General features: G+C 51.9%; 1 long non-coding RNA gene across 1 annotated transcript; it reads left to right on the top strand.

Moving 5' to 3' along the window:
• The first annotated feature begins 6,840 nt into the window (after positions 1–6,840).
• On the top strand, positions 6,841–11,662 carry LOC111092674. Its single transcript, XR_005379477.1, has 3 exons — positions 6,841–6,943; positions 10,506–10,625; positions 10,853–11,662. It is a non-coding gene; the product is annotated as an uncharacterized LOC111092674 (long non-coding RNA).
• Positions 11,663–12,110: the final 448 nt, after the last annotated feature.

The raw sequence follows: 12,110 nt of genomic DNA, 5'->3' as shown, positions 1-12,110 counted from the left end.
CTGGGGGGCCATCTACCAATCTCCCCACAAAGCCAGCAGATTAACTGGGGAGATTGCCCTGCCTCCTGGCCAGCCAGCCCAGCCTGGTTCTCTTCCCTGGGCTCTAGGCCACCCTGTGCCAGCAGGCCGAGGGTCTGGCCACTGTGAGCCTGTGCAGAGGCTGACAGAGGGGCGAGGCCCAGGGGGACCTCACAACACTGGGGACCCCACAGGAGCCTGAGCATGGGGCCCCTCCCAGCGGAACACTCAGATGGGGGAGGGCAGGCCAGCAGCTGCCAGGAGCTCTCTTGTGCTCCTGGCTGAACTCGGACTCCAGGGCAACAGGAAAACATCCAGAATGCTTCCATGCAGACACTGCTGAACCATGGCCCCAAAGTGTAAGGGAGGCACTTGTGTTTTGGGGTTTGTTTGGTTGGGACCAGCTAGCCAGATTGCTGTGTCCCTCGCTCCTCCCAAGCCCTGCCCTGGAGCTAAGCCTTTGCCCACATTTGGGCCTTGCCAGGCCAGCTTCTAGTCCCTTCCCAAATCACCCTGAGAGCTTTCTGTGCGCCTCCCGTTTCAGGCCTCTCTGCAAGGGAGGCAGCTTTATTTGTCTCCATCATGTCACCGAGAGGGGGCTGGGGCTCGAGCCAGGCCCTGAGCACCACCCCCCCAGCCCCACCTACTCACCCATCTGTCTTCCCCCTGCCCGGTCCCCTCCGCCTCCTTGGAAGCTCCCTGCAGAATCTGCCCAGCAGAACCTCGTTCTTAAGTATATGCTGTCTTGATTGTTCACAAACGAGTTGCCTCGTGTGTCTGAATCTCATTGCTGTAGCCAGATGGCGGCTCCGCACTCCCCCCGCCACCCCACTCTCACTGAGCTCAGAGGCCTGAGCCCAGGAGAGCATCCCCTCTGGGGCCGCTGGGGAGGGGGAGGGGGAGGCCTGAGGGGCCAGGCAGCAGGCAGGCAGGGGCTGAGTGGCTTCTGGGGCAGCTGGGTGTCCTTCACCTGCCAGTCCAGCCCATCACGATGGCGGGTGGGGGCTGGGACATCAGCCAGAGGGAGACAAACCTGCACCCAGAGGCCAAGTCTGGCACACACAACCGCCTGCCTCCAGGAAGGGTGAAAGCGGGGTGGTCAGGACTGCGTCTTATGCCAGCAGGGGAGGGAGGCCTGGGGAAGCAAGCCCAACCGTCAGCAGAGCCAGGGAGACGGAGACTGGGAGCCAGCTGGGAGGGCCGATGACTCCCTTGCCCCCAGAGTCCCCCTCAGAAGGTCCTAGACCTAGCTACCTACCTCCTTCTGGTCCTGCATGGCACCCCCATTCTGGTCTGGCTGGTCTGGGCCAGAGCAAGGTTCTGAACCAGTCAAGGACAGTCAAGGCCCAGACACAAAGCCACATTTCATCTTGGGTCAGTTCTGGGCACTTGGGCCGGTGGAGTCCCAGCCATCCGCCTGCCCAAGGCCGAGCAGTGGGCACAACCTCCTCAGAGCAGCCGTGGGCTTGCTCCCACCCAGGTGGAGGGCCCCGGGCAGGCGCCAGCTCTGGCCACAGTGCAGGCGGCCACGGTGGCTCTGCTGCTCCTCCCGGGCAGGCCCCTGGGCCACTATGGCTGTGGCACGGGAGACCACCTCCCCTCCCCGGGTCCTGGGATCGAGCCCCGCATCGGGCTCCCTGCTCAGTGGACAGGCTACTTCTCCCTCCACTTCCTCCCCACTCGTGCGCATGCTCGCTCGCTCTCTCTCAAATAAAACCTTTTTTTCAAAAAAGGAAGACCTCTTGAAATGAAAGACCTTTTGCCCAGAGACTAAGACAATATAAACTCACTGAAAATGAAACATAAAATACAAAAGCTATAAATCTTGGAGTCAGAGCTATATGTACACATGCTGCAACCTAGTACCTTTACTGTCTGGCGGCAGCGCTGTGTTCTCTGGAAACCAAGGCCTCACGTCAGGAAGCTGGATCTTAGCAGCTTCTGCTCAGCCTCAGGAGTGCCGGGTCCCCGGCTCGGGCCGCACGGGTCTCCCCACTGATCCTGACTGCAGCACCCCCGGGTGGGCTCTTCCCCCGTCAAAATAAGGAGTATCCACCCTAAACAGCCCGAGAACTGATGTCCTAGATAATAATGCATACGTTACAGACCCACCGACCAAACTCAAATGGTCTGGCCAACAATACCAAAGCTCCACGTATGCCTTTGAGGGCCTACCTCTCTGCATCATCTTTATAGAGGTTTGTTTTTTTTTTTTTTTTTTTTGTTTTTTTTTTTTTTTTTTAGGATTGGTTTATCTATTTGAGAGAGAGGGGATCCCTGGGTGGCGCAGGGGTTTGGCGCCTGCCTTTGGCCCAGGGCGCGATCTTGGAGACCCGGGATCGAATCCCACATCGGGCTCCCGGTGCATGGAGCCTGCTTCTCCCTCTGCCTGTGTCTCTGCCTCTCTCTCTCTCTCTCTCTGTGACTATCATAAATAAATAAATTTTAAAAAAAAAAAAAAAAAAAAAAAAAAAGAGAGAGAGCGAGCATGCAAGCAAGGGGAAGAGCAGAGGGACAAAATCTCAAGCCGACTCCCCACCGAGCACAGAGCCCTATATGGGGCTCAATCTCACAACCCTGACATCATGACTTGAGCCGAAATCAACAGTTGGCCACTTAACAAACCGAGCCACCCCGGCGTCCCAAGATTTTATTTTATTTTATTTTATTTTTAAATATTTTATTTATTCATGAGAGAGAGGCAGAGACACAGACAGAGGGAGAAGCAGGCTCCATGCAGGGAGCCCAGTGCAGGACTTGATCCCGGATTCCGGGATAAACCCTGAGCCAAAGGCAGATGCTCAACCATTGAGCAACCCAGACATCTCTTTTTTCTTTTCTGAAGATTTTATTTATTCGTGAGAGACAGAGAGAGGCAGAGACACAGGCAGAGGGAGAAGCAGACCCCATGCAGGGAGCCCGACGTGGGACTCCATCCCGGGACTCCAGGGTCACGCCCCGGGCTGAAGGCAGGCGCTAGACCGCTGGGCCACCCGGGCTGCCCCCAAGATTTTATTTTTAAGTAATCTCTACACCCAACGCGAGGCTCGAACTCCTAGCCCCTAGATCAAGGGTCACACATTCCATCCACTGAGCCAGCCAGGCACCCACCACGCTGCTATTCATTTTCCTTGTCTTTTTTTTTTATGAAAACAGGACTTGGCTGTGTGCGTTCTTCACATTTTTGTCACTCAGCATTCTGTTTCTCCGATTCATTCGTGCTGTGTGGGTCTCTGGCCTTTTGCAGAAATGGAGCTGCTCTGAGCATTCTTGATGGGTCTCCTAGTACCCACATGTGAGAGTTTCTCTAGGGTGTATATGGAGGAGTGAGATCGCCAGGCAGGACTGGCTGCGGGACTTGCAGGGCCCTGTGCAAATCTAAATGCAGACCCGTTTGAAAAAAATTTTTTAAGGATTTTATTTATTTATTCATGAGAGACACGGGAGGGCTGGGGCAGAGACACAGGCCCCATGCAGGGAGCCCGGTGCAGGACTCAATCCTGGGACCCCAGGATCATGCCCTGGGCCAAAAGCAGGTGCTAAACCGCTGAGCTACCCAGGGATCCCCCATTTGGTAAATTATTAGGAATTGCAAGACAGCAGCAGCCACCGCCTCTTCACCCCCTGGAAAAGGTTGTGCAAAGACCTTGTGCTATACGGGCGGCAGTGCATGGGGCATCCACCATTTCACACTCTCACCAGCACTTGCTTGATTCCATCAGTTTTTTAAATTTTTATCAGTGGAACATGAAATGGCATCTCCTTGTGACTTCATTTTTTTTCTCCTTTTATTTTTTTCCTTGTGGTTTCAGATTGTACTCCCTCGGTTACCCACAGGGGTGGGCAACGTATGTGTGGATTGACTCTTGGGGGACTTTTAAGGAACAGGGGACGAGGTTGTTGCCTTGTTCTGCTCTTGGCCCTAAATGACCATGTGGGCTTGTGTGGGTCACTGCCCTCCTGGGGGTTTATTTTTGTCATCCGAGCAATAGAGATATGGTGCTTTGCAGTTGTGCAGTTAGATTTCTCTCCCTTAGGTCAGGAGCCACAGTCTCTGCATCTTGTGTCTTCAGCTGAAGGCCAGGCCCTAGGCTGGTGTTGCCACATCCACGGAAGGAAGGCTGTAACTCACCAGGTCTGTAAGTGTCAGCAGAGGCCAGACAGGTGAGGGAGCTTCCCTGTGGAAGCAGGTGGGGTGGCAGGCAGGGGCAGGGAGCGGAGACCTGGTTCGAGCCTGCCTCTGCAGCCAGGGGAACTTCACCTCTCGGAGCCTCTGCTTTCTCATCTGCAAACGGGGATGATGACAACCCCCTCCTAGGGCTGCAGCGAGGATTGACTTAGACGTGGAAGTGGTGGGGACTCTCTTCACCCCGCCTCTGGAATTCTAGGATACATCCCCCACTGCTGACCTTAAGGGGTCTCTCTTCCCTCTGGGCACCAGATCCTTCCTCTGGCAGTGAGGGGAGGGGCCATCATTGATTGCCCTACCAGGGGCCACTGAGTCACAGAGGCAGAGGTTCCAAGTTGGAAGGTAAATCTGGCCAAGCTAGAGCTCCAGCTGAGACCATCAGCATGTGCCCCCTTTTCTTTGAACTGAGGTTCAGTTGATAACAATGCTGCACTTCAGACCATCTGAGACCTGTGCGTGATAAGCTTAGGAGACAGGACAGTCATGATAAATTGCCAGAAACTTCAGTGTCCCTTCTCCTCCTCTCCCCCCGCCCACTGGTGCCCTAACACAGGTGTTAGTGAAATGCTTGGGGTGACTGGCTTCTCCCTTCCACCGAGCTGCTAAGCAATCCGTGGCAAGCAAAGTACTCCCCCACCCCCACCCCCACCACTGGCCTCTGGTGGGCGAGCAATGGGTCTCCAACTGCTTCTAGAGAATGCCCTGGAAAGTCTTCCGGACACTTCTTTTTTAAAGATTTTATTTATTTATTCATGAGACACACACAGAATGAGGGACAGGGGCAGAGACACAGGCAGAGGGAGAAGCAGGCTCCATGCTTCTGGAGCTAAACGTGGGTCTCGATCCCGGGATTCCAGGATCACAACCTGGGCCGAAGGTGACGCTAAACTGCTGAGCCACCCTGGGCTGCCCTCCTTTTGGACACTCTGACTCAATGTATCCAAACTCACCACACTCCCTGTGAGCCCCGCCTCATCTTAGGGATTGGGTTCACTGTCCACTCCACCCAGGTGCCCACAACAGAACCCAGGAACCACCTCCATCCACTTTCCCCCACCCTGCCAACCCCTTGTCCTCTGGGAGGACCTCCTAGGGAGGTCCAGGTCATCGATTATCCACAGGGTGACACCATGTGGATGAGCGAGGCCCCTATTCATGATCGAATTGGGACGAGGGCAAACATTCCCATGTCTGGATGCAGAACTGTGTCCACCAGGAGGGGAGGACAAGGAGTAACACAATTACCAGGGCGCTGCGACTGTAGCCAGCGATGGAGCACAGCCCAGATCTCCACCAGCTGGAGTTGCTCATAGGGTTGAATCTTACTCAGCCTTTAAAATGCTGTTCCTGAATTTTAGGAGGCTTAAGGGGGGGAAGGGGGGGAATCTAAATAACCAGAAAAATATAAAAATTAGGAGAAAATTTGAGAAGATGATGTTAAATGACAAAAGTAAAACACAAAGTGTATGAAAGCTTATGCATAAATGTGTATGTACACACAGGAAAAGCTCAAAGGGGGGGCACCTGGCTCAGTCAGTGGAGCATGCCACTCTTGATCTTGGGGTTGTGAGTGGAGTTCAAGCCCCATGTCGGGTGTAGAGCTTACTTTAAAAAAATAAATAAATAAAGTTTCTTTTAAAGACCCAAAGGAATTACCACAATTGGAACCATCGTTACCTCTGGGTGGTTGGATTTCTATTTTGGTTTTGTATGACTATTTCTGTATTTTCCCAAATTTTGGTAAGCATGTTTTACTTTTAAGATCAGAAGGGGAGGAAAAAAAAGCTTTAGTGTTATCTCAGGACACCAAAACAGTCCAGTTCTTCACAGGCACTTGCTGGGTCGGCTGGTCTGGACTTGGGAGTGCAGAATCCGGGGGACAGAGGCCCCTTCTCCTGGGGGCACACCTTGATAAAAAGTAAAAAGGCTCAGGCCAGACTTTGGGTTCCGGGCAGTGTGGTTGGGGGAGTCCAGAAAGCTGAGAGGGAAGGCGGGGTGGGGAGGGAGGCTGCGGCAGCAGGGCCGGGCCTGGAGCTGCAGGGCTGGGGCTGTGCTGGGAGGTGACCCTGGGCCAGGAGGACCCAAGGGAGCCTGAGGAGGCCGCGGGGGGGCCGGGGCTCACCCAGAGGCCCTGGAGGGAGAGGCTCAGGGGCCGGGTGCAGCCAACTCGGCCAGGCCGCCCCCCCCCCCCCCCAGTCCGAACTCGCAGCTCCGGGCACCACCCGCTGTGGCTGGGAAGCCGCCGTGTGCGCGTGTGCGCGTGTGTGCGCGCGTGTTAGAGGGACGGAGCCCGGCTGCGTGGGCGTCCGTGCGGGGAGTCAGAATAGAGTGAATCTGAGAATCCTGCGCGTGCGGCCCGTTAGCCTCCAGCATGCTTTGCTCAAAAACCTCACGTCCCAGGAGCTGCCCGGTGGCTCCGTTTAGAAGGGAAATAGCCAGCAAAGGCGGGAGAGTGGGGGCCCCCCGCCCACCCCCCACCCCGCACCCCCGGTCCCCGGGCCTGGCTGGAGCAGGGGGTGCGGGCTGTGCGGCGCGGCGGGGCCGGGGCCTCCAGGGCCGCGGCCCAGGCTTTGGTCTCTTCGGCAGCAACAAGCCCTCGATTGTCTCGGGGCGGGGCGGGGGGGGGCGGGGGGAGCTGCGCGGACGGCCTGGGACCGTGCGGCGCCTGCCCGGGGCTCCCGCACTGCGCACGCAAGCAGGCTCGTCGGCGTGGGATTTACACGAACTGGGGGCGAGGTGGGTGTGGGGCGCCCAAGGTGCGGGCGGCGGGGGTGCGGCCGGGCCGGGGGGTGGGGGAGAGCGCCCCCTGCGGGAGCTGTGGGGGTCGTGGCCGCCGCGTGCACCCAGGGGAAGAGCCCGGGAGCCAACCCCGGAGTTCGCTCTCCCGCCGCTTCCGAGGCCTGCCCGCCTCCCCCGACCAAACCCAGGCCAGAGCCCGCCTGCGGATGCTGGACAAGGCTCCAGAGGGGGACAGCGCTTGGGGAGGGCATCTGGCCCCCAGGAAAGTTACCCTGGCCCTGTAGGGGGGCAGCCCGGGTGGCCCAGCGGTTTAGCGCCGCCTTCAGCCCAGGGTGTGATCCTGGAGACCCGGGATGGAGTCCCACGTGGGGCTCCCTGCATGGAGCCTGCTCTCTCTCTCTCTCTCTCATGAATAAATAAATGAAATCTTAAAAAAAAAAAAAAAAAACCGTAGGTAAAAGGAGAAATTACTGTACATTCTTTTAATGGATCCCAATGTATGTTTTGAAAGACTGTGGCAGATGTGTTATGCTCAGACCAAGACAACAAGCAATGAAAATATATCAAACTATCCCATGAATGTTTAAAATTCTATGAATATGAATTGTATGAAAATGAATGCACACATGAGTGTGCTCCTAGAAGCAGGGGAAAGTCTGGTTATCTCTTGGAGGTGGAGTGCAGAGCGTAGCTGTAAACTTCCATGCCTTGCTCTGCATGCTTTGCATTATTTGAATTTGTAAAGAGGAGCACAGAAATGTTTTTATAATTAAAAAAAAATCATAAAATGAAAAGAAAGAGTGAAAGGGCAGCCAGAAGGAGTGAAGGACTGAAGCAGGGGCTGGGGCAGGGAGAGCCCAGGGCTCCTAGCCACAGAGAGGCCAGGCAAGCCGGGTCAGGACCAAAGGAAGCAGGGGAAGTAGGGACCGAGTGGAGGGTGAGCTTGCAAAGTGCTTGAAACCCTCCTTCTCTTTCTTCGCTCTCCTCCCTCCCTCTCCTTGGAGATGGCAGCATGGCTGGAAGCCAAGGAGGCAGCTGGTATGGTCGGAAAATCAGTTACACACAAGGGGATTGAGCAAATATATTGAGGATGATGGGAGCCAGGTTTTTCTCACTGTTGGAGGAGAACCACAAATGTGGGAAGGGGGCAGGCCAAGGAATTGGAGGTGTCAGGGTGAACTGTGTGTGTGTGTGTATGGTCCGCATGCATATATGGAACAAATACATATTGTGTAATTACAGGATTGTATATGTTGTATTATATATTTGTACACGTGTATGTATATATGTGTGTATATGATCATATGTATGAGTGTGTGTTTTAGATTTTTATTTTTATTTATTTATTCATGAGAGACACAGAGAGTATGTGTTTATACACACACATGTGTTTGTGTGTGTGTGCACACTTTTGCCCTAGCACTGCCCACTGAGAGAGCCTAGAGGCATTGTCATCCCATTAGCAACAAGCACATCAGCACCCAGATCTTGGTTTCTGAACATCATCCTTCACCAAAAGGAATTATGTCTTCTTGAAGAAAAGGCTGATTCCAGGGGCGCCTGGGTGGCTCCATCAGTTAAGCATCTGCCTTTGGCTCAGCTCATGATCTCGGGGTCCTGGGATCAAGCGTTGGGCTCGCTGATCAGTACGGAGTCTGCTTCTCCCTCTGCCTCTGCCCTGCTCCTGCTCTTTCTCTCCCTTTCTCTCTCTCTCTCTGTCTCTCTCTGTCTCTCAAATAAATGAATAAAATCCCAGAATCTCCCCACCTGACATGCTCTTCAGCCACACCCCTACCAGGAGGTGAATAGTTGCCTTCTCCTTGAATCCGGGGGAGCATAGAGATTCACTGGTAACCAAAAGAACATGGCAGGAAGGACACTGAATCCTGAGGCCAGACCAGAAGAACCCTGCAACTTCTGCCTTGTCTCCTGGAACACTCTTTCTGGTGTTCTTGTGAACTCTCAGAACCGCAGTCATGCTGTAGAAAATCCAAGCCACAGAGAGAAATCACACGCTGGTGTCTCCAATGACAGTAATCCCCACTGAGCCTGTCAGCCACCCCAGCCCAGGTGCCGTCTTGGAAGTGAATCCTCCAGTCACCAGCCACTTAAGACGTTACTGGCAGTTCAAGTCGTTTCCACTGAGGCCCCAGATCATGGGGGAGCAGAGCCAAGGCAGACATACTGTGCCTTGCAGAATCCATAAGAACAATAAAGTGGTTTTCTTTTTCTTCTTCTTTTTTTTTAAGATTTATTTATTTATTTATTTATTTATTTATTTATTTATTTATGATAGAGAGGCAGAGACACAGGCAGGGGAAGAAGCAGGCTCCATGCAGGGAGCCCGACGTGGGCCTCAATCCCGGGTCTCCAGGATCACATCCTGAGCCAAAGGCAGACACCCAACCGCTGAGCCACCCAGGTGTCCCAATACAGTGCTTTTCGTGATGGCACTAGGTTTCAGGATAGTTTATTAGGCAAATAGAGACAACTGGAGAATTGGCATGGTCTCAGATATTTCCCCACAAAATACTTATGCATCACAAAGGAGAAAATGCAAACTGTATGGAAAAAAAGCCCAGCAGACAGCAATTTGACAATGAAGCCAAGGTTCCTGTGACCAGTCGAGGGTCCCATGACAATCAAGTCATCATCGTGATATGCTGAGAATAACACACTATCATCTCAGCGGTACTCTGACACGTCCTGGGTCTAGCCTCGAAGAAACATTGAACAGACCCTGATTGAAACAGAGTCAATTTATCCATCATATTTTTAGAGACCCACAAAAATATTTTAGTCTTAATTTATCATGCAATCAGAAGACATAAAAGACTGTTAATAGTAATGAATCCAGCCTGGATTATATTCATCTTGGTACCAAAGCAATATAATATGTATTTTAATTTTTTTCCTAGAGGAAGGAGCCCACAAATGCAAAAGTGCCTAGAACCTACCAAAATCATAATGCATCTCTGTGTCGAGGACACCCTACAAAATGAAATGTGCCAGATGAGAATGAGACGGAATCAGCAAACTCCACCCTGTCTCTCCCACTGAATGCAGATATAAAAGCTGGAGAGTAAAAGTAAATAATCATGGACACACTAGGGGCAGCCTGGGTGGCTCAGCGGTTTAGCACCTGCCTTCGGCTGAGGGCATGATCCTGGAGACCTGGGATCGAGTCCCACGTCGGGCTCCCTGCATGGAGCCTGCTTCTCCCTCTGCCTATGTCTCTGCCTCTCTCTCTCTCATGAATAAATAAATAAAATCTTAAAAAAAAAATAATGGACACACTAGGGAAGAATGCCAGAATTCAAAGTATGAGTAGTGAATTAGAGTGAATTTCCTCCTTCCCCTCCCTCAAGTGTCACCCAGTCTAGACTCAACACAGTGTGAAACCTGGAAATGCACATAGCATGAACGAGAGAGCGTCAGGAGAACTCCCTTACTCTGGCTAGAGGAGTGGGAAAGGCCATTCTAAACATGGAGAGAAATATGGAAAGATTCTGTTTCTCTTTTTATCTTTTTTTCTGGTCTTTCTCTTCTCATTCCCTAGGCAATTTTGAGTTGATGGTGGCAGCAGCAGTAGCAGTGGCAATGGGGGCCTTCAGGAACCTAAAATTCTGAGTGAGAAGAATCTTCATCTCTGATCAGAGGGGCTGTGATTCTCAAGAGGGTGAGCCTTTCTCTTTCTTTTTCCCTTTCTCTCTCTCTCTCTCTCTCTCTCCTCCACCACTTGGCTCCAGATATAGGTCCAGTCGTGGGAGAATGTGGAAAAGTGGGGGAAATAAAGCCCTACATCTCTGGCCAGAGGACACAAAAAGGAACCAACCCCAGGGAACTGAAAAGGATTGGGAAGATTGCAAAGTGGTTTATTAACTGTGTGTATCTGACTCCCAACAGCACACTGTAGATTTGAAGACTAAACTAGGGCAGACACCTCCCAGGCCCCAGACTGGCCACTGGATGGTACATCTGGAGGACGGAGCTGAATAGGACTGCAAAGGCTTGTAAATGGAGCTGATGCCAAATTGCAGCCCACAGAAGATTGGATAAAACTTCCAGCCTGAACTCAACCAAGTCAATTGCCTATTTAAACAAAAACATCAACATTCTCATAGGATTTAGACAGAACGCAGAGTCCTATGACATAATATTCAAAATGTCCAGGATACAATCCAACGCTTTTGTAACAATGAACACATATTACTCAGCCTACAGAGAGCCAGGAAAACCTTAATTTGCCTGGCAGGAGCCAATCGTAGATGTCAACACTGACATGACATAGATGTGGGAATGTCTGACAAAGACTTCAAAGCAGCTTTATGTCTGTCTGTGTGCCCGTATTTGTTTATGTTGTTTTGGGTACTGTCCCTTTGTAATAAGTTTTAAAATCGGGATGCATGAGTCCTATACTTTTTTTTTTCTTTTTCAAGGTTGTTTTGACTAGTTGAGGTACTTCGGAATTCCATGTGCATTTTAGGATGAATTTCAGCAAATGACATCACTGGAATTTTGGTTGCGATGGTATTGAATCTGTGTAGCATTTTGGGTAGCATTGACATCCTAACAATACTGTCTTCCAATCCACAAACTTGGGAGGTCTTTACATTTATTTGTATCTTCTTTAATTACTTTCAGGAATGCTTCATAGTTTTCAGCATACAAACCTTTGGTTTCCTTAGTAAATTTTTCCTAAGTATTTTATACCTTTTTTTTTTAATTTTTATTTATTTATGATAGTTACAGAGAGAGAGAGGCAGAGACACAGGCAGAGGGAGAAGCAGGCTCCATGCACCGGGAGCCCGACGTGGGACTCTATCCCGGGTCTCCAGGATCGCGCCCTGGGCCAAAGGCAGGCGCCAAACCGCTGCGCCACCCAGGGATCCCTATACCTTTTTTTTTAAAGATTTATTTATTCATTTATGAGAGAGAGAGAGAGAGAGAGAGAGAGAGAGGCAGAGACACAGAGGAGGGAGAAGCAGGCTCCATGCCGGGAGCCCGATGTGGGACTCGATCCCGGGACTCCAGGATCGTGCCCTGGGCCAAAGGCAGGTGCTAAACTGCTGAGCCACCCAGGGATCCCCAGTATTTTATACTTTTTGATGCTATTTCAGGTGGAATTGTTTTCTTAATTCTCTTCTTGGATCATTCATTGTTA

Source organism: Canis lupus, chromosome 26 (genome assembly GCF_011100685.1).
Source record: "Canis lupus familiaris isolate Mischka breed German Shepherd chromosome 26, alternate assembly UU_Cfam_GSD_1.0, whole genome shotgun sequence".
NCBI lineage: Eukaryota > Metazoa > Chordata > Mammalia > Carnivora > Canidae > Canis > Canis lupus.
The sequence above is the reverse complement of the archived record's forward strand: the minus strand, read 5'-3'. Positions and strand labels throughout refer to the sequence as shown.